Source organism: Macaca thibetana, chromosome 4 (assembly GCF_024542745.1).
Source record: "Macaca thibetana thibetana isolate TM-01 chromosome 4, ASM2454274v1, whole genome shotgun sequence".
In the NCBI taxonomy this organism is placed as follows: Eukaryota; Metazoa; Chordata; class Mammalia; order Primates; family Cercopithecidae; genus Macaca; species Macaca thibetana.
Window position 1 is genome coordinate 151,047,568 of NC_065581.1, and position 23,671 is coordinate 151,071,238.

General features: G+C 38.1%; 1 protein-coding gene across 3 annotated transcripts in view; it reads left to right on the plus strand.

Annotated features, from left to right (window-relative positions):
• The window catches only part of HS3ST5 (heparan sulfate-glucosamine 3-sulfotransferase 5), a 282,813-nt gene that overhangs the window by 161,036 nt on the left and 98,106 nt on the right, over positions 1 to 23,671 (plus strand). For 2 of the 3 annotated variants that reach the window (XM_050786651.1, XM_050786652.1), the window contains one exon: positions 7,083 to 7,194. The gene's annotated coding sequence lies outside the window, so the exon portion shown is untranslated. The remainder of the gene's footprint in view (positions 1 to 7,082; positions 7,195 to 23,671) is intronic. The other variant, XM_050786653.1, reaches the window with a different exon arrangement.

A 23,671-nucleotide genomic window follows, 5' to 3' on the forward strand; every position in this document is an offset into this window, starting at 1 on the left:
GTTCTGTGATTATAGTGACATAGCAATATCAAGCAACACCTTTAGCTACTTCAGGTGTTATACATTGGATTTCATAAACTATTTCTGCCCCTTTCAATACATCAATACACCTTTGCTGTTACCATTAGAAGTCTGTATCTTTTTTTGTTTGTTTTTTTTGTTTTTTGAGACGGAGTCTTGCTCTGTTGCCCAGGCTGGAGTGCAGTGGCCGGATCTCAGCTCACTGCAAGCTCCGCCTCCCGGGTTCACGCCATTCTCCTGCCTCAGCCTCCCCAGTAGCTGGGACTATAGGCGCCCGCCACCTCGCCCGGCTAGTTTTTTGTATTTCTTAGTAGAGACGGGGTTTCACCGTGTTAGCCAGGATGGTCTCAATCTCCTGACCTCATAATCCGCCCGCCTCGGCCTCCCAAAGTGCTGGGATTACAGGCGTGAGCCACCGCGCCCAGAAGTCTGTATCTTAAATCTTAGCGTTGCATTCCAGAGTTTAACATCCTTCAATTCTCCTATTATCTACCTTGCACTTTTCTTTTCTCTTCTTCTTTTTTTTTTTTTTTTTGAGACAAAGTCTCGCTCTGTCACCAGGCTGGAGTGCAGTGGTGTGATCTTGGATCACTGGAACCTCCACCTCCCGGGTTCAAGCAATCCTCCTTCCTCAGCCTCTTGAGTAGCTGGGACTACAGGTGCGCACCACCATGCCCAGTTAATTTTTGTATTTCTAGTAGATACAGGCTTTCAACATGTTGGCCAGGATGGTCTCGATCTCTTGACCTCCTTATCTGCCCGCCTCGGCCTCCCAAGGTGCTGGGATTACAGACATGAGCCACCACGCCCAGCCTGCATTTTTCTTTATGGAGATAGGTGGTATGAGAAAGGTCTTAAACCAAAATGAGAAACTTGTTCCACCTAAATGAAATAACCAAATGGGAACATTATTGTTAACCTATACTGACTTAGGTAAGTTATTTTTTTAAATGTGGTTATATTTGACAGTTTGTATTATTGCCAAAAAGAAAAAAGAAACACATTCATCATATATGAACTTCTCACTTAAATGATTCATTAATCTTTTTAAAGAAGCTTTTTTGAGAGCATCTAGAATATTCCAAGCACTGGTCTAAGCTGTGGAGATTAGCAGTAAAAAGATAGACGTTGTCTCAGCCCTTATGCTGCTTACACTCTGTTGGGGTTACAGGCCAGTAAAGAGACAATCACATCATTCTGTGACAGGGATTTTGGTTGGAGAGAACAGGGTTGTAAGGATCTAGAGAAAGGGCACCTGGAAAAAGAATTGCCAGAGAAATCTTCTTGAGGAAAGTGACATCCAAGCTGAGACGGAAGAGGAGAAATTAGCCAGGCTGATTGGGATAGTGATCTAGGCAGAGGATCAAAGCCCAGTGTATTCAAGGCATTGAAAGCAGCTCTGGATGAATGAATGGGCCAGACAGGGTGGAGTGGGGACAGATGAGGCTGGGGAGCAATTAGGACCCCAGTTGTGCAAGGTCACAATTGGGGGAGGGGCAATTTTGGGGAGCCAGAGAGGTCTTTGAAGTGTTGGTTTGAGGTGCCTATAGGTATCCAAGTAAGATTTCCAATAGGCAGAGCCTGCATTGCCAATTAACAAAGCATTTGATTTCGTTTTTGGGCTTTTTGTTGGTTTGTTTGCTTTTGTTTTTGTTTTGTTTTTTCTGAGATGGAGTCTTGCTCTGTTTCCCGGGCTGGAGTGCAGTGGTGCAATCTTGGCTCACTGCCACCTCTGCCTCCTGGGTTCAAGTGATTCTCCTGCCTCAACCTCCTGAATAGCTGGGACTACAGGCACCCGCAACCACGCCCAGGTAATTTTTATATTTTAAGTAGAGACACAGTTTCGCCATGTTGGCCAGGCTGGTCTTGAACTCCTGACCTCAGATGATCCACCTGCCTCAGCCTCCCAAAGTGCTGAGATTACAGGCATGAGCCACCGTGTCCAGCCAGCATTTGATTTTGAAAGTTAGTAGCTAAATTTAATTAAGAGGTAGCTCAATTCCTTGAGATTCCTTGGCTAGTTTATTAGAAATTTCTTTTACTTATCTCTTATTACTAATTTATAATTCACTTAGTTCTATATCTGTAACTCCTTTTCTCAACAAATTTCAGAATTATGTGCTTAAAAATATTTTATTGATGAGTTAAGTACTCATTTTTAATTTTTTTGTACTTTTTTTGACTATAAGTTGATATAATTTAAAATGTTGTGGCCTGCCATAAGAAGTGCAAAATCGAGAATATAAAATAGGTTGTAGCATTACATTAAAAGAGTCGATTCTGTGGAAGTTTAATTCCCCATGCTTGTCAAAAGTTGTTAAAACATTGCTAGCCTCTTTTGAATAGAAAATGTGGGCAGACATGTACTAATATATCAAAAAATGACACTTTGTCAAAGAAGGCTTTCATGGAAGAATGTTCTGAATAAAATGTTTTCTTTTAAAAAGAACTCAACCTGTTTAACATTCCAAAGCAAACACAAAAGAACACAGAATGCCTGAACTCACTGCCAGTCACAACAGTTAGTTTCATTTACCCTTTAATACTTTTTTTATATTCCAAAAATTGTTCCCCAAAAGAATTATCAGTTTTATTCCATGATAACCCTGGCTTGAAGTAAAATAACAGTAGCTCTGACCCTCCTCAAAATGGATTCTTTTCAGACTTACTAGCACTTCTAATAGTATGATGATGATATAGTTGGCTATGGCTATGTCTACTGTTAGACTCAATGTAATTATATGTGAAGCAACAATTCCCTTATCTATTAGGAACACTTGCTGCGGTTAACTGCATTTCACTGTCTGACAGATGAAATACAGAATTAAAATCTCAAACTAGTTTCTCAAAGTTTTTTCTTCCCCCAAGTCATTTTAAAATCTTTTAGCCTAGGGGAAGATGGTAGCTGGAAAAGAACGGAAAAACAGATGGCATTTAAAGGTCTGAGCAAGACTTACAAAGCAGATGTGCCTGTATTTTTACCTATTCTAGCTCCTCAAACAGGTCTTCTCTGCTATAATTGCTTTGCAATGGTTCCAATCCTTTGAACCTTCTGAGGGTGTCCGGAGTTAAGATAGTGTTTGATAGTTGAAATGTTAAACTGAAAATCAATAGATAATTGGCTTTGATTACTACCTAATACTGTCTAATCTAAATAGGAGGAATATTTGTGTGTGTTACTCATATTCTTTGCAGAAAACACATTGAAGCCTAGCTTTTGGGTGGGGATATCGTTCATTGGAAGAAACAGAAACAGATGGCAGTTGTGGTAATTGAGATACAGCATTGCTTAAAGGCATCCTGTAATTCCACCTAATAATACTAGTGTGAAAAGGAAAGAAATATTCTGCACAACTTACTTGATGTGTAAGCTGAGTCTGATTTTATAGCCTTATAGCCTGCTCACAATTAAGATGCCCCAAAGGTTGTTGGTGGTGTTGGGGGTAGAGATTGTGCAAAGTTTTGAGCTAATGTCACAGAATGGTGGGAACAAATCTCCCCAACTATAGAGGTTTGTTGGAGAATAGAAAGCCCAGGTTTTAATAAAATATTAGAAAATTCTGCATATATTAGTATTTGTATAAAAGGACACTAAGATTGGGGGCAACAGATTTTAATTACTAATAGTCAAGCCAAATGTGTTACTTTTACCATTTCATTAATTTACACTATTACTGCAAGGGAGAACTATTTTGTTGTTTGTGGTGGTGGTGGAGGTGGGGGTTACAAGCATCTCACAATTGAGAATGCCTTCCTAGCTCTCTGAGATGGGAGCTGAAGACAGTAAGGGGTAGCATTGTGGATTTAGGCTTTGAGTCTTGCCTCTATAACTTACAAATTATACGTATAAGTTATGTATGCCTTAGTCTCTCCAAGCCTCACTTCATTCATCTGTAAAATGGGCTGAATACAATTTTATTAGGTATTTAGTTCAGTGCCTAATACGTATTCAGTACCTAATAAATGGTAGCAATCATCATTAATAGACAAATGTGCACAGCTTAAAAGTTTTTCCCATCAAGCACACTAAGAATTGTAGGACATTCATGGATATAGTTTTTCACCGCACCAGGAAATCCCGTCCAAATGGATACAAGAGTGTTTCAGAATATCCTCAGAATCCATAGACCAGGAAACATTGTTATATATCACTACTCACTATTTAAACTGTTTGTTTAAATACAAGTTAAAAGCAGAACTTTTCCTTGAAAACACCTTCTGGTTACATTTATTGGACTGACTCATAAGAAATTTTATCACACTGATTGTTACACACTTATAAATCATTTGCTAAAAGCAATGGTTTCTCCTAAATGTATTAAGTCCAAAATAATTTCTAAAACTTACATCGCTTTAAAGTTTAAACAATCATATCCTTAGCTATGAACTATTATTCCTGGAAGGTTAAAGTATATATCCTACGTGCAAAAGAAATGTCAAGGACATATCAATATTTGATTTCATTACACATTAGCTATGCCAGAGACCCTGCAGTCCTACCTAATGTAAACAGCTCACTAGGAGTCCACAACAGAAACCAACAAAAGATGCAAATTGATCCTGCTGTATTTTAATATTAATATTTTACAGCACTTTTTGAACTATTTTATAAATTAATTAATTTCAAAATGGATGAGGCAGTAACATTGAACTTTAGATAATTATGTTTAAATTAAATATAAGCATTTAAAATAATCATTTTAATTAAATACAAGGCACAGGCAGCTAATCATTAAAAGTGGAATTGGTAACTTGAGATTTATCATCCTGAAACCACTTGTACCACATTTCTAATGAGTTATTTCCTCTACTTAAATGAAGGACTAAATTTATTTCCCCAATGTGGCAGCTAGTAACAGATAACCCTTTCTCAGGTCATGGTTGTCAATTTGATGTTGAATCAGAGTAAAGAAATCTGTTTTGCTATACTTGCTTTGATCCAAAAACAGTATTTACTATTTGCTAATCCATTTCCAACTTACAGTACTTTAGTTCTATGAAAACCTAACAAAAGCCCTAGTAACTGAAATAGCATTTACTACTGCAACAGAAAATAGTTATATTTTGTAAAGGAAATTGATGCTTTTTATAGAGGAGACTCCAAGGAATAAAATCTAAATAATTTTGTGATTAATTTTTTTTACATTTCATTACAACTTTAAGAACGAGGAATAACACTCAAAACAACATCCTTTTATAAATTATGGATATGTATACTCTATATTTGTAACAATATACATATACACACACATAAACAAATTTGTATGTTTTTAAAAAACCATCAACTAGTTTTTCTAAAGCAATGTCATTATCATTTAGTATAAACTCTGACAATAAATGTTTGTAAAGTAAGTGAATACATAAGTGATAAATTTTATAGAATGTCTTTTAAAGGGCTCTCTCTTAAAATCATTTTTTGTTAGATCTTACCTTCTACTTTAACCTTCTCCATTGAAAGAGCTGATAAAGCTGAAGTGCATCTACTCACAGCTTTGAAGACTGTGTTTTTCCCTTATCTGTTGCTTTCCTGTATTCTAGAATTAGTACAAATGTTAAGAATCTAAAAGAGAGCATAACCTGTGGTGACTGAAAGGGCAATTTAAAGGCCAGTTTGTATGTTTTGTTCCTTGAACTAAATACCTGCAATTACTGATTGTCACATTTTTCTTCTGTTGTAAAAACTGAACTAATTGAAGGTATTACCCTTAGGGGACAAGCTCTACAGTATAATGAATGTTGAGTGCCCTCTTGAGTTTAGCATTTTAATTATTTATAATTATAATGATTTCTGTTTATTTGAGAACTTTGGAAATAATTCTAGTTTATCAAACAAATTGAGAAACAGAGTAGTTGAGGCTTTATATTGTAATGTTTCATACCGAGGTCAGCAGGCTACTGGATATGCCAAGAAGTTCTCACGAGCAAAGGAGCCAGTTTTCTGGACATAACTGATATATGCCATGTCCTAAAATAGCTGGATGTGCTTTTTGCTACCCACTCTCTGATTTATCTATAACTATGTGGACAATATTGGGGTTGTGAGGTGAAGAGTTGACAAGAACACAACTGGAAGAAATTGGAAATAATTTATGAAAGTATGTTAATCAGAGAGGAGACAAAATAGACTCAGTAGCTGGCTATTAGCCAAGTGTATAAATTTTTAAGACCTGTTCCTTTACTTGAAAGAGATTTTGTGTGTGTGTGTGTGTGTGTGTGTGTGTGCGCGCGCGTTTTGTACCCTAAATATATTTGCATATAATGGATCCAAGTAAAAGATGGGTTTCTAGGCCATTATGGACCAAAATAATTTTTTTGTCAACTGCAATTGGATATATATTAGTGAAATGATGTATTAGGGTTCTACAATCTGTTTAGATGTCATATACACTCTTGAAAGTAGCCTGAAATAGTAATTAAATATTACTTTTAAAAAAGAGCTTGGCATTGCTCTGTTTCATTTTTCTCATCTCTTTCTTTTTTTTCATCCCACTAATACAGCACTTTAGTTTTAGAGCCAAACATGTACTCTGCAGCTAGAGAATCAGAATTACTGGTAGCTTATATTCAACTTAGGAAGAAGCAGCAACTGCATAATATATCCAAATGGTAGCAAAGGTAAGAATGATTGAAATAAATAATCATATGACTATCAGCAGGTCTTGAGATACGCAATACATAACATTTTTAAGGAGAATAACTTTAACCACTCTCACCTAAAAGTCTCAGCAGCCAGATTGGAAACAAGGTTCTGCTATACAAATGTTATTGAAAAGTCCATATGGGCAGCTCCCCGTTTCGTAGCCCATCTCTGATCAAGGGAAATTAACAATTACATATTCCAGGGTTAAGCTCAAATATGATTCCTGCTCTTCCCATGTAAATTGTTCAATAAAGGGACTGGAAGTACCATGAAAAAAGAAAAAGAGAAAGAAATGTTCTTATCATCCACAATATACTTCTCCTTCCAACAGCAAATCTAACCACAGCTGGGAAAGGGCAGCAAAAAGAAACAAACAAAAAGACTCATTGGAAAATCACTTTGCCTCCGTGTCCACCCCCAGGTGCTAAAGCAAGGGACAAACCAAAAGGACAGCCAGCAGGTGAGGAGAGGCCATGGAATACCCGCCAACAAGATAATCATCGCTGGAATAATAGGGACCTGTCTGAATGTAGGTATGTGTGCCGAAGATTTCTGCATGCTCTCGCAGTCCGTTATCTCGCATTCCCTACCTTCATCCGTGTTATATACCTGCCATCTCCTCACTCACAGTCACTCGGAAGCCCCTGGTGGCCCTCTAGCAGGAGGTCTTTCTCCTCTCTTGAGTTTCTAAAACACTGTACAAAATCACTTTAAACTGCCCCCGCTCTACCCTCAGTGTTGCCCATATTGAAACCTTCCCCGTCACTGAAATGGATTCTTTTTTCAAAACAAAAATTTTATTTATTTTCTTTTGTGTGTGTTGTTTTTTGTTTGTGTGTGTGTGTTTATTTTTGGCAAGCTGCAGTTATCATGAAACTGATTCTTATTTCCTAAACACAGAGATCCTTTGTCTTTCCTGTTCGTATTATCTGAAATATCTTTCCCAACTACTCTTTAATAGTTTTAGGTCTGTTTACTCTCGAAGGCGAAACAAAGTCAAAGTCCACCCACATCACAACAATCTTGCCGATGTCCTTATCCCCATTATTTCCCTTCTTCCAAACTTCTGTAGAACTTGTTGTATACCTCCTCTGACATTTGTTGGACAAGTTCTATCGTGCTTTTTATCCATATGTGCATATATCCTGTGTCCTTGGTGTAACAACTGTTTCTTTCTGGAAAAGACAGGATCTGTTGTGTTTTTGTATACCAGAATCCAAGAAGAGGGGAAACCAGCATGTCATGAGCTGCTGTGATGGAGTGAGGCAGCACAGGGAAGTGGCTCAGAGCATGGACTCTGGAGTTAGACTGCCTGCGTTTGAGATCCTGCTCAACCAATTACTAGCTGGGTGATCTTGGCAAGGTTTTTTGTTAAAACTGTTAAGCCTTAATATCTTTAAAATAGGAATAATAATACTATGCATTTCATTGAGTTGTTGTGATTAAATGAGTTGATTAGAACAATATCTGACACACATTAAACACTCAAAATTATTACTTACTACTGTGTCAACAGTAATATCCCATCTTAATTTTCTTCATAATGCTGTAAAATATATGGCATTCTTCCCATCCTCAAAACAGGAACATTGTGTCCCTGGATAAAAATAGTAAAGGAAGCAGAATCAGAACTAAAGTTTCTGGTCTTAAACCCTAGGCTGTATCATTCTGAACATTGTCTCACACACATGTGCATAGTGACCAGTTGCTATTAATAACAATAAAATTTATTCCTCGCCAGCCACACACGGTGGCATGTGCCTGTAGTCCCAGCTGCTCAGGATACTGAGGCAGGAGAATGGCTTGAGCCCAGGAGTTTAAGGCCACAGTGAGCTGTGATCGCACCACTACACTTCAGTGTGGATGACAAAGTAAGACCCTGTCTCAAGAAGAAAAAAATTAATCTTTTCTGTTCTTATAGTTTTAAACTAAAGTATGCTGAGATGTCACTGTTTTATATTAAAAAATAATCAGAAGATGAAATGTTTCCACTTAACTGTAAATACCTTTTTTTAGTGGACTAATTCAAATGGGATGGAGTCATAACTACATTTTTTGGTCTAACTCAGAGGCTGAAATGCAACTCAACAAGTATTTTATGTTCTGAGGCACTGAAGGAAAAGGAAGGAGAAAAACCAAATGGTTATTCCTACCCTAGGATATTTTAAATCTGGGTGACTCAGTAATGGAAACACAGCAGAAACACCGAACACCATTTAACCACTCATTCCTAGGTTCACTGTGAGATTGATCCTTTTGCTGTCCCTCCCTCAGCCTGTGTAATAGTGCAGGTTGGATACAGTATCAGTGTCTATAAAAAAATAACATTTCGGGATTTGGTGGAATATGCCATTTAAAAGTAAGCTATACAATTTATATGAAGTAGTTTTAAAAGTATTTTATTCTATTTGAAAGTGTTGGCCGGGCGCGGTGACTCAAGCCTGTAATCCCAGCACTTTGGGAGGCCGAGACGGGCGGATCACGAGGTCAGGAGATCGAGACCATCCTGGCTAACACAATGAAACCCCGTCTCCACTAAAAATACAAAAAAATTAGCCGGGCGCGGTGGCGGCGCCTGTAGTCCCAGCTACTTGGGAGGCTGAGGCAGGAGAATGGCGGGAATCCGGGAGGCGGAGCTTGCAGTGAGCCGAGATCGCGCCACTGCACTCCAGCCTGGGCGACAGAGCGAGACTCCGCCTCAAAAAAAAAAAAAAAAAAAGAAAGTGTTTTGGAGAATTTACAAAGACCTTGGTTAAATGGAACATACCAGCCTCTCTTGGAATCACTTTATCGTCTAGAAAATCATTAAGTCTTGTTCTTGTTACTTGCAAAATTCCTTGGCTGCTGCTGTTTCTTTGTGCATCGGAAGTTCTGAGCGCTGTGCTGGAATGTGGCAGATGACTGATAAATCCTTAGATTATTGGTAAATATTTTACCACCCTACTGATACATTAAGTATACTGTGCCCCCCAGCCCAACACGGAATTCCAGAGTCGCTTCATACTCTCAGTAGACCTAAGGAAAGTACCTTTAGTGAAGATGACCAAGACTAGGGATTAGAAGGATGAGCAGTTTTGAACACTAAACCTTATTCTAGGTATTTTTACTTTATTATTTTTATTTTTTAATTTTTTAATATTTTTAGAGATGGGGTTTCGCTGTGTTACCCAGGCTGATCTTGAACTCCTGTCCTCAAGGGATCCTCCCACCTCAGCCTCCCAAGTAACCGGATTATAGGCAGAAGCCAGCATGCCTAGGTTAGGTTTTTAACTTTACACACATCATTTCATGTAATCCTCAAATAACTCTATGAAGTAGGCATTGTTGTCCCCATTTACCAACAAGGAAGCTAAAATCCAGAGAGTTTACCTAATATATTTAAAAATCACAAAGCTGGTGAGAAAGAATTTCTGGTGCAAGTCTAATCCAAAGACCAAACCAATGACGAGCAGTCATGGGGGTGAAGTGAGTGCTAGGTTCAGCGTCCTAAGGCAGGTACTCTGCTCTGACATTGACGTCAAGTTGCCTCAGGCATCTTATAGAACTTCCTCATGCTTCAGTTTTCTCATTTCACTTGACATTACTATGAAGATCAAGATATTTTATTTGTGAAATAGCTTTGAAATGACCAGAAGTGCTATAAATATTAATTATAGTTGGGTTTGGTAAATACAAACATTGAAACAAAACATCCCTGAAGGATTTGAAAACCCTGGCAGGTGATGGGGAGGAAGTGGAAGTAATAAAATGAAACAAAGACGAAAGATGTAGAAACCCCATGCTCGTGCAGATATTCTGGGAGCAAATCTAGACAAGATTGCCCCTAGTGACCTAGCACTGATGCTGACCCAATGCTATGCAGTTCTCAGTTACTAAGTGGCAGTTACCCTTATATATTAGATCATATTTTAAAATGTAGGTATAATGGCCATGATCGCTAAACCAAGGACTGGACATAGGACAAAACATTAAACATCAGAACTGTTGCATATGGAGCCCTGTACCTTGTATAAGGAACAGTGGTATGGCAAGCTCTTCATTTGGAGCATTAAGAGTAATGCTATCCATCCACACGTCGTTTTAAAAGTACATTGCACCTCCCAGCATCCCTGAAACACCCCAGGAACCTCAATGGGATACAGGCTGGTGCTTCTTGGAACAATCTCTTTAACAGTTTTTCAGAGGAATTAATGACACTTCAAGTTACGGCTGATGACTGGTTTTGACCTTGTAGATGTTGAAGGGAAGTAAATGTATTTGATGAGTTATTAAGCACATGCTTCAGTTATTATGATAGTAAAAACAGCTCAGTCTTATAAAACTGTGAGGCGCTTTCTGTTTCTTAGCACTTAATTGCATTCCTACCGAGTTTAGATAATGTCATTAATCTCAGCATGCAACATAGTATATTTATTTAGATTTAAGAAAATTACCCAAATTTCTTTCTGTTCTTTTGTTTACACTTATATAGGCTTATTTCAGAATTACTTACTCGATTTTTTAAGAATTGTATTTTAACTCAAATGAGAACAGACAACTTAACCAATACTTTAGACGACATTTTAGAAGTCAAAAAGAAGTTAAGAAACCAGTTTTAGATGTCCTTTGTCAAAGCCTGCCTAGAGGAGGCCCCTGCTTCCAAGATATACTGCTGAGATGGAGAATCTATGATCCATTGCTCAATTTCATCTGGCCAATTTCAACTGTCAAGTATTTCTAAAAATATAGGCCTATGACAATAACACATTGGACTTTGTTCATAGCCTTCTTAGTATTTGCAGTTTATCATTATTGTTAATTATTAAGCATTTTGATGGCAGGATGGGTTGCAAGAATAATGATCACAGTCACACAGCAACAAATGGCTAATTTAGGGGTATAGTCCTCAGTTTCAAAGGTATTTTGTAAACTGTAAGTCACTATACAAATATTATTTATAGGAATAATTTTTATAATACCAAATTATGTTTTTCTGCAAGATAGTGAAACATAATAGAGAAAAAAATCCTACATATCTTACTTTAAAAGTATTCATGAGCATGTGTTCTTCTACATATAACAGGATGACTGTGAGAAGACTCATGAGAATTATAATAATATCTGCTCTTAATAAAGTACCTGCTGTATGCCTGACACTTTAAAATGGATCATTCTTAGTCTTCAGAACATTACTGCAAGGAGATTTTGTGATCTTCTTATACAGCTGAGAAAACTGCAGCTAAGATAGGTTCATAAGTAGATTAGTAAACTAATAAGTCGTAGAACCACAATTCAAACCCAGATCTTTTAGACCCCATGCTCTTCAACTATAAGAGAAGCTAGGAGGCAAGGAGTGAAAAAGAAAAACTCTCAAATAGAAGCAATGATTGACAGATAAATTAATTAATTAGTTAATTAATATTAGCTACCATTTATTAACAGGCCAGGTACTGGGTTAGGTGCCTTAGGGACCTTAAATTCATTATCCTAGTAAACAGCTCAAAATAATTCATTCATCTCAGATTTTTCAAATAAATTAGAAATTAATATTCTTATTTGCCTTATGAGATGTTTAACATTCAAAGACATCGAGTAACTGACACAAAATGGCACACCTGGTGAAGAGCAGATCTAAGTTACCAATTCAGGTCTTGTCAAGTTCTAAAAATCCATATTCTTTCTATTAAATAATATTACATGCTAAAATATGTGTCTTATTTATACAATAAAGACTCTGGACTACTGTGTACTTACCTTTTTTTCTTTTAACTTTTTCTTGGGATGATTTCAGTTGTATTTGAAACTTACCGAGCTTTATGATATTAAGGAACTTTCAGATAGTTAGTATTGGTTTGACGAATATGGACTGGTTTGTGTTTATTCTAATGCTTCCCATGATTTCTGAGACAGATTTTTACATTATAAATCTCATGTGTTCAATTTATATTTCATAGTCTACAATTTCACTAAGAACTTTTAAAATGAAAGAGAATGTATTAAACTCAGGAAAACTGCCTCACATATGTAAATTGTTGGTCTGAAATACCACAAGTCACAAATACAACTGAATAGCTTTCATTCTAATCATATAAGAAGCCTAGAACAGCATTTTTTGTTTTTTGTTTTTTGTTTTTTTTTTGAAATGGAGTCTCCCTCGTCGCCCAGGCTGGAGTGCAGTGGCGTGATCTCGGCTCACTGCAAGCTCCGCCTCCCGGGCGCAGGCCATTCTCCTGCCTCAGCCTCCCGAGTAACTGGGACTACAGGTGCCCGCCACCACACCCAGCTAATTTTTTGTATTTTCAGTAGAGACGGGTTTCACCGTGTTAGCCAGGATGGTCTCGACCTCCTGACCTCGTGATCCACCCGCCTCGGCCTCCCAAAATGCTGGGATTACAGGCGTGAGCCACCGCGCCCGGCCTTAGAACAACATTTTGCAGTCATTCACTAAACAAGTGTCCATTGACAGCCAACTATTTTTATAGTGTTGTGCTGGGGACATTGGCCCATAGTAATTCAAAACCCCCTGCCCTCAAAGAACTTTACAAATTCATCAAGGAGAAAAGGCAGGGTAACCATTAAATAACAAAAGCCAAAGTTACATAATATTGCAATGGTGAAATTAAGCACGCTTTAAAAAAAAGAGTGCTCCAACTTCATGGCTGGAGGTGCTGACTATGGGTTGAAGTGGTCAGAATGACTCCAGAAAGGAAGGTAACTGGATCAGCAGAGAGGATGGACAGCACTGGTCAGGCAGGTGCAGGTGGTGCAGGTGGCCAGGAAGCAGATGCAGTTATTGTTCTGAAGGTTTGTGCAGGGGAACTGGAGAAGACTGGAAAAGGAAGTGAGGCCAGACAGCCAAAGGCTTTGATTTTAGCTAAAGACTCTGGCCTGTGGCCTCCAAGTGATGGGGAGTTGTTGGACACTTCTGAGCAGGGGACTGACATCATTAAAGTAGTCCTTTAAAAAAGATTAATCTGGCAGGACTAGGCAGGATGGATTAGTGGAAAAAGAACAGGACCAAAGAAACTACTGCAATAATTCAGGTATAAGGTGATGAGGTTCTGGGCAGAAGTGACAATAGGAACAGAAGGAAAGAAATAAATGGAAGAGATAGTGCAAAGGAAGACATGACAGAAGGTGATGACTAGATGTGGGAGGAGAACAGACAAAATACACTAATTTTAAATCCTATTTGGAAACTTTTATAGTTTATAACGTGTGTAGAGTTCATGAGACATTATATATAATATTCCTGGCCTGAGATGTCATTGGATCCAAGGAAGATGTTGCTTTTACTCGACGTAGCATTTATTTTAGCAAAATCTAAAGGAAACTGCTGCATTTTAAGAGATAATAAATTCTATTATAAAAATTACTGAGAGAATAATTTTATCTTTATGTCACAATAATAATAATAACTGCAGTTACAGAATGGCAGCACAATTAGATGAAAATTCAGCTAAACAATGTTTCATTTACCTCCAAAATTCTATTTTATTAATTTAGCTGTTGTTATATTTTCTACCAAATTGGCTTTTTTAAAGTGTGAATTAATTAAGTCTAGACTGGATTATTTTCCGAAATATGTTAACATGATTTTCCAGTAACTTGGGGGTTTTTGTGTCTTCATTTTAGGAATAATTCCACTGTCTTCAATATATCTTTGTATAATAATTACATTACTTTCCAAGTAGAAAAATGGAACCGTAGAGAAAGTGATTTTATGATTTATCCAAAGTAGTGTGAGAGGTCAAGAATCTCTTCCTATGGGTCCAGTGGACTATATATTAATAGATTTTAAAAAATTAGAAAACAAGTAATATCATTTTTGATTGCTTATACTTAGTGAAAATATTGAGCGCCAGGCAAATGCAACCTTCTTCCCTAACACACACACACACACACACACACCCCATTGCATTACATATATAATATATATATAATACAACTTCAGGAAGCAAGTGTCATTTTAGAATTACTTAGATGCTGTTTTTAATGCATCAGGTAAAACGTATCGTGGTTTCTAATATTAATTCATTCTCTACTTAGCATTGTTAAAAATATTTATGATCTAGTGTAGAGCAAAACATATTGTTATCCATTTTCCCAGCTTTGATATAAAAGCATTCTTCAGTTGTTTCCTAAGGAGAAATGTTGTCAAAGTTTGATGGTAATTTATGTTGTCAGTCCATTAAGTTGATTTTATGGCAGCCAACACAACTATTGTCCATTTATGAGAAACCCGAGGACCACTCTAGGTCTCCACGAAGGCTGTTTGATACCTGCCCTCTCATATCGCTGACCTTGAGGGGAGTTGAGTTTGGTAATTTATGGCAAACACCATCTAGGAAGACCCATTTGCAAGATTCACTGTCATTTAGTGCTAAATGATCATTGCTGAGTCCAGAGACAATCTGAGCTCCTGACAGAGCAATCCCATAAAAAATATTGCCTACCCACCCAGGTGTCCTTTCCAATTATCTGGAGTAGAAATTAATACTTTTAAAAGCTGCTAGTTTTTGAAAGGTTATTACAATTTATTCCAGCGGTTTCTTTTGCACATTATGATGAATTAGTTTATTACACCATTATTTTCCATGTCAGCTTTTTAGAAGATTGAACCATAATGTTGAAACATTAGTGTGAATGGCAAACATACTATTTTACAGCTGAGTAATATATTTCTTTGAGAAAAATGTGCTCAGTTTTTAATAACAGGTAATTTTATGTTTATGTTCCCTAATGCTGTTGTCAGATATTATTTATTTCTTTTCGGTAAGAACTAGAGAACTTCCTTTTAAAATGTTAATGGTGCATTAGACAGATTTTAGAGTCATAGTAAGAATATATTACTGAAAAATAGAAAATATAAATTGTAAGTGTTTTTCCCTGAAAGCTAATATTTTCTAAGGTTTTCTTGACACCGATTTAATATATAGTTACTTCCAGGGAGAATCATACTTCTTTCTCAATATTTTCTCTAAATATAGTTGGGTGAGGGGGGATTTCTAATTCATTTTTCTGAGATCTCAAGTTTTTCTTTAATGAAACTTCTTTATCTTAAATGACTGGCTTCATATGTCATTTGGAAGTATTTTGTAAAATAATATGAATTAGCACTTTGATAGAGATTTATTTTAGTCGTTCTCCATTCAATGTCTACTAGGATACTGAGAAAGTATTAGTAATTTCCTATTTAACCAGGTATTAAAAATAATCATGTTGTCGACAAAGATTGATTAGAAGTATTCTAAAAGGTACCCTGTATACCATCTTCATTCATACAGCAAATGCACGCCTATTGCATGCCAGGCATCATACAACTGTGTGGAGTTGAGACACATCCATAACAACATTCTAGAAATGCAATCTTTTTATTCCTCTCACAATTATTTTTATTCCTACAGTTTTTAAAAATGTAATGCAGCTTTACAAAATTCTGAATCTTGTGTAAACTGAGCATGTAAACAAATGCAGTAACACTTCAGAAGTTTTACATTTGCTACCTCCAATCCAACAAGTACTTGCCAAAGGAAATACTGATTTTTGTTTTCTCGTCAAACACATTTGTTTCTTTAGCAAATGTTTGCAATACTGAAGTATTTGTTTTTATTGATATACGACTGGAACAAATGTTAGTTTTAGCAGAATTAAGATTCAAGACATTTCACAAATTTTTCCCATTGTGCCAGAAAATTTTTTTGTTAATGTCTTAGGCTTCAACGAGTTCCAAGTTTCTTTTCCAATTTATATTGAAATCTAACATATACACAGGAAAACGTATACATTGTAAGTGTACAGCTCACTGGATTTCCACAAGGTGAGCCCACCTGTGTAACTAGCACTTGGATCAAGCAACAGAAATCACCAGCATCCAACAAACACTTCTATGTCCCCTTCCAGTTGTCACCTCCCAGCCCTTGCAGCCACTCTCCTGACTCATGACACTATAGATTAGATTTTCCTGTTTTTATGAACTTGATATAAACATAGTCATAACTTCTGCTTGGTATAATGTTTTTGGCATTTATTTACTTGGTTGGTTGTGGTTATACTTTGTTCTCATTGTTGCATAGTACATTCCATTGTTTAAATATATTTTACTTACCCAGCCTACTATTGATAATCACTACCTTGATTCTAGTTTGGGGTTATTGCAAAAAAAAGTGCTACTGTGAGCATTATTATACATGACTTTTGGCAAAATATGAAAGCACCTCCGTTGGGTCTATTCCAAGGAGTGGAATGGCTGGGCCACAGAATAAATAGAAGTTCAGCTTTCATAGATATGGCCAACCAGTTTTCATGAGTTACTGGTAGTCTCACAGTTACTAGTTATTTTCCTTTGGACTTCAGGCTTAGACATAACTGGGAAGAATTGGGTAAATAACTTCTAGGTTTCTCTCAGGCCTAAAATTCTGTAATTCAGTACTTGTTTACAGTGGAGAGCATTGGCATAGATTTCAACAAAAGGCAGATAATGAGAATCTGCTATTTGGTTTTCTACTATATTTCTCTATTTGCATTTGCATCTGGATTTGACTGTTAATAAACATGTGAAGTCACATTTTATGATAAATAAATGAGATTACAGCACTGAATGCAGAAAACGTGAGAAGTTTTTTCTTTTGCCCAATTATGTGCTTCCCTGTAATACAGAACATTTTTTGCCAGGCTGATGGTAATAACTAGCTAAATGCAATGCCTTCTCTTCAGGGTTCCTGGTTATTCTCACTGGAGCAGAGCAGGAACTGTGTGTATGCACGGTATTTTGCAAAGAACAATTCCTCAATACATTTTGGTTGAACGTATTTATCCATTTTGTCAAATGGTTTTTTAAGAGCTTTGGGATTGCATAGAATCCTAGCTCTGCCAACTGACTTTTGCCAAGTGCTTCCTCTCCCTTAGCCTCATTTTCTTGGTCTGTTATGTGGAAAAAATAATAGTCCCTGCCTCCCAGATCACTGTGAGAACAAAATGACATAGCAAACATGAAGCACTTCACACATGTTAATAATAATAAATAAAGTCTACCCATGATAAATACTCAGTAAGTATTGGGTGGTGTTATAGATGTTTTTCAATTTTAAGATGAATATTCTTCCAACCTTTGCCTAAGATACTAAAGATTCTGCTGCTCATAATTTATGCGTAGACAGACATGCTATATAATCAACTAGTATCTGACAATTAGATTTTATTCTTTCTTTTATTAATATTTCCACAAATATTTGTTGAGCACCTTCTATGTCCTGTGCACTATGTAAGACACAGGGATTCCACCAGAAACAGTTCAGACACTGTCCACAGGCATGCAAAGCTGTTGAGGCTTGCAAGTCCACAGACAGTTACAGTGCCATGGGAGCAGGCATGAAGGGAGGATCCAGACACAATGAGTTTGCACAGGGGAGGCGCTCCTTCACTTCAGGAAGGTTTCCTGAAAGAAGTGACAGCTCCATTGACAGCTGATGGATGCAAAGGAGTTAATCAGGTTAGGGAGAAGTAAGGGATGTACAGAAACAAGAATGCAATAGGCAGAAGAGGCAGCATTAGAGAACAGGAAGATTTCAACAAAGCCTGAAGCTTAGAAGCCTAGGTATGGGAGGTGATGGGGGAAGGAAAAGTGTCAGAAAGAAACAGGTAATGCTAAAAAAGCAAGCATTAAGGTTTTATAGGCTGAACTCTTGGACTTGGTACTTTATCCTGAGGGTAGTTAGAAGCCACTGATGGTTTCATTATTTTTAATTTGTAAATTAAAGTATGATTGGCAAATAGAAATTTTATATATTTGTTGTCTGTGTAATATTTTGATGTATGTATACATTGTGAAACGATTAAATCAAGCTACTTAACTTATCACCTCACATATTTATCATTTATTGTTATAAAAACATTTAAGGTCTACTTTCTTAGCAGTTTTTGAGTGTACAGTACACTGTTATGAACCATAGTCACCACACTGTGCAATAAATCTCCCAAACTTATTTCTCCTATCTAACTGAAACTGTACCATTTGACCAACATCTTTCCATCCCCCTGCAACTCCCAGCCCCTGGCAACAACCATTATACTCTCCGATAAGCCATTAAATGGATTTAAATGTGAGTGTCTTGATCAGATGTGTATATTAGGAGCAAAGTAAAGAATGAATTGAATGGGAATGAGACAGGAGGCAGGAAGACCAGTTAAGAGGTTGGGGCAGTAAACAGAGTAGAAAGTTATACTGGTCTGAATTCAGGTCTCAGCAATGGGAACAGGGAGAAGAGGATGGGTAGAAAGTAGAAAGTATCACACTTGGGAATCTAGGATGGTACCTGTAATTCCATCCTGAACAGTGGAGTGGATAGTCATGGTAGTCATGGAAGGAAAAGATGCAGAAGGAAGAGAAGGTGAGGGGTGGAAGACAGTGTATTTCACTGGGCATGTTAAGGTTGAAGTGCCTGTTATTATCTAAATGCAGAAGACATGTAAGTGTTGAATAAATAGCATTGAGTTCAGGTGAGAAAACTTTTATGAAGATGTAACTAACATGGTAATTACAGCATCCTTGGACACAGAACAGGTTGCTGAAGCAGAGCTTGAAGCGAGAGGAGAAAGGCCTATAACAGAGCCCCGAGGAAAAGCCATATTTAAGATAATAAGTGGAAGAAGAGAAACTTCAAAGGACACTGAGAAGGAATAGCTACAAAGGTGGTAGGAAAATGTGAAGAGGGGATTATCATGATGACCACTGAGATGAAATATTTCTAGAAGAAGGGAATGAATGGTCAATAGTGCCAGATGCTGCCAACATGTGAAATAAGCTGGATATCAAGAAGTGTAACACCAGATTTGTCAAAAAGGAGATCTGTGGCAACTCTGCTTAGAAGAGGCTGGCTTTGAGCAAACCAGGGTACAAATAATAAGTGGAACCACAACTAAAAGTTGATGAAATTCCAGGTAAATGTGATTCCTCAACAGCATACTACACAGTTATATATTTAAGTGAGTTACACTATCTATTGTCTGTTAAATACATATATTTAAACTTAAGTACAACTACAAAATACATACCAGTTTTGATCACAACAGGTTTTCCATCACTGTTTTGACATTTACCTTTGAATCATGCATACGTTCTTTAGAAGAATATGAATTTTATGCCCCAATCCAATTGTTAGAAATTTGCCTCGTGGTGAAACTCAGCTGCAGATTCTGAAGAACCAGGAATGGGATGATGGAGAAAATCCTCTTTGGAGAAATTCCTTTTGGAGATTTTTTGTTAATTTGGGAAAGAATAGGATGTGAAAGCTTAGTGTAGAGGGATTCCACATGGAAGGAAAGGTCTTGTCCTTGAGTGAAAAGAGTCAGACTCAGAGAATAGACTCCTTGGAAGAAAAGTCGGTGATTCATTATTGTGAGTTAAGAGAAGACATGCTATAAATCACAAGCAGGGGAAACACGGTTCTGCTTTCTCTGCCCTGTTCCACTGTTGAAAATTAATTTTCCTCAGGATTTTTTTTTTCCTGGTGGCTGTTACAGTATCATCCACCCAGACTAGCTTATTCATCTCTGCAGACAGTTCCTGTTGGTGCACCAAGGTAGAAGCCTAGCAAATTAGTTTAGGGGATTGTAGGAACTCTATGTGAAAGCACTGCTTCCATTTCAATCTATAAATGTAGGGTGTGTTTATTACCACATTTCACACGAAGCCCAAGCTAGGTCAGTATGTGATATTTGTGTTTAGAAGAGATTCGAAGGGATAGTGTTTGGGTAATTTTCCATTAAAAAATATATATTATGTCACTTAGGTGTGTGATATAATGAGTCCCTTCATGAACTCTGCATCGTCACAGGGTGGTTTTGTTGCTTCAAGGGTAGTTGAGGTCAACACTGTAATTTTATCTGTTTTATGGAAAGGGAAAGTCAGAATTTGAGAAATTAAGTCATTTGCCTAAGTACACATCTGGTAAGTAACAAGACCTGGATTCAAAACCAGGTTTTTTCACAGCAGCCTGGTAGGAACTGAAGAGTAGTGTGCTCGTCTTTTTTTCTTTTTTTCTCTTTTTTCCAAGTTTTGAATCCATTGGCTTGATTGACAGAAGACTAATGTTTTTGTTTTCTAATTCTACCACGGACTTCACTTTACTCTCTATTCTTTTTCTTCTTTCTTCTTTATATTTATTTGTATCCTACTATTTATATCTCTGCAGGCCACTTAAAATTGGCATAGGGGATGAATAAGAGGACACTTTATTAAGTCGCAAGATAATGTAGTCATTAACAAAATTTGTATCATAATAAAATACGATATATAAGAAGTAGAGTTAAATACATTAGCATTAAGCACGAGAGATATTGTTCTGCAAAATAATTAGCATAAATTTGTTCAACAAATACGTCTCAAGCACCTCCTACTCTTAGGGTTCGTCTCTGTGCTGGGTCAATGGCAGTGCACAGAATGCATGGCCTGCCCTCCGGGAGCAGACATTCCAGCTGTGGGTGGGGTGCTGGAGGGGAGGCAGGCAGTCATATGTAACCAGCGCAGTCAGGAAAGATAAGGCAAACTCAAATGGATAGAAGATGCCCAGAGGATGGGAGGAGAGAGGCTGCCTTCTTATGCATGGCAGTCAGGGAAGACTTATCAGTGAGATGACATTGGACAGAGGCCACAGGAAGCACCCTGCCCACATCTGCATGAAGCACATCCCAAGAAGGGGCAACATGACCAGGAAATGCCAGAGACAGGAACTTGCTACGTGTTTATGTGCCCCTGCTCCTGCCTTCCCCCAAGCAAAGTGAGCAGACGAAGTGGGTGAGGGGAAGGGAGAATGGCAAGAGACTAAATCAGATGTGATGGAGCGCAGTAATCTGACTTGTACGGGCAGGTACAAGCCCTTCAAGGATTTATTCAAATATGTCACAGTTACAATGAATATTGTTTTGATACATCTAATCTATGTCTTTTTTAAAACTGATTTCAAAAACAATAGACGTGGGGTCTTGCTATGTCGCTCAGGTTGGTTTCAAACCCCTGGGCTAAAGCAGCCTGCCTGCCTCAGCCTTCCAAAGTGCTGGGATTACAGGTGTGAGCCACCACACTCGGTCCCAATCCAAGGTTTACCACCTTGCTTCTCTTCTGGGTTCCTTTTTCAGCTCTGAATAGTGCCAGCTGGAATATTGAGCAGGATCAGAAAATAAGCATGCTTTCACCCACCTCGCCTTCCCACTGAGGCAGGCAACAATAACTGATCACAGATTTCTCTAGTCATACTGCAAAAAGTAAGAGCTGGCCAAGAAATGAACCATTCCAGACATAGCCTTGAATACTCAGACATCTCCTTTCCCTTCTTACCTCTCCTTCATAAATAGAATGCAGTCCCAAGAGCCAAACCTTCAGCATCTGGATTTGCCTTTGCTTCTGCCCACTTGTCTGAGACCCAGGAACTAAAACTTCCTGCAATCCTGTCTGCTCCCCACGAAACCCCCTCCTGGTCCTGTGCGCATTCAGTCCCCCTGAGCCCCCTAAATAACCCTTCCCTGCTCACCATTGTCCAGTTGAAGAGATGTGAACAACGAAGAGCTAAAAGCAAAATAATCTTGGCCTTTCTGCATCTTAGTTTCCTCATCTGCAAAATGGGCCTCACCATGCCCAGCCTGCAGGATTGTTGTGAGTACTGAGATAGTAGCTATTAATAAGGTGACTGTAGCTGACACCATATGAGTCCTTGATCTCATCAGAGGAAAAGAGAGGAGAAAAGAGAGCCCCAGGAACTTGAAACAGAAGAAACCAAGGTGTAAATTACTCACATTTTGTACTGGCCTCCTAGTTTCACCACACTGCCTCTTCTGTCATACCTCACTGAGCACAGAAGAGCAAATGAATGAGATAAGACAGAATATGATTGACCAGGACAGAAATTTCATCTCTCCACCAATATGGTGCGATGGGAGTCTGCCCCACTGAGAAAACGAATATGAAGATAAGCTTGAAGCAAATCTTGCCATGGAGAGAGGATATGATTTTTCAGCAGGTAGGTGGGAAAAAGGAGGGGATCAGTGCAAATGTAGAAACAAGCCATTTATAAAATTAGGAAATATAATGGAATTCCAATAGAGCATGTAAATATTTTCACCTATACCTATTGTTATTTAATGGGGATTACTGGACTTATTAAATTAGCTATCCTGGATCAGGGCTGACCCCGGTTTAGGACCTGGCACTACCGCACCAGCATGGAACATACAAAAGGAGATATCCCAGCTGTTGGTACTGTGAGGAAGTCTAAACCGGGAGACAGACCCCAGGATCCGAACAGCAGCACTGCCCACATTAACAGTACCATGGGCATCAGGCAGTAAAGGGGTGTTTCCGTGAATAAGTTAAATACTGCAACTGGGAATATTCAAGCTGATAGGTAAAGTCTCAACCATTGGCGGGGGATCAATGGCAAGACTTCAACTCCTTGTAGAGTCAAGAGGGGTGTCAGGGCTGAGAGGAAGACTAGGACCAGCCCAAAGCAAAATAAAGAGCATGAAAATTATTAGATCCCCAAGCAGAATCAGTTAACAAAATTGGGAGCCAATCATTCAAGACAAGGAAGATTTGGAATCACAGCTGAAGGCACAGGCTGAAGCCTCTAGCAGCAAAGGCTTCATGGGTGCTGAACTTCTACATCCCTCCCAGTGGAGACAGGGACTGACTGCTCAAGGGGCAGGTCACTTGGGATCGCGCCTACACTGGGAGGTTGGACCACAGGAAGAGAAAATGTGTCAAGGCAGAGAACTGAGCCAGCGCTGGCCCCTCTAACTTGACAAACTCCCAGCAAAATCCACTTTAGCCTCTGGACTTTGCTGCCCTGTAAGATGAAATTCCGAGAAGAAAGATGAGAAAAGTAAGTCTGTAGGGTTTCCAGGAGGTTTCACACTCCTCCTTCTTTATAAAAACCAGTTTCTGCTTAGCTCAGGTAGTAACAGAATTATTTCTAATTACCTAAAATTTCTCCTCTAACTGGATTTCGGCAGGAAATGATATCCTCAAAAGCTTAAGTT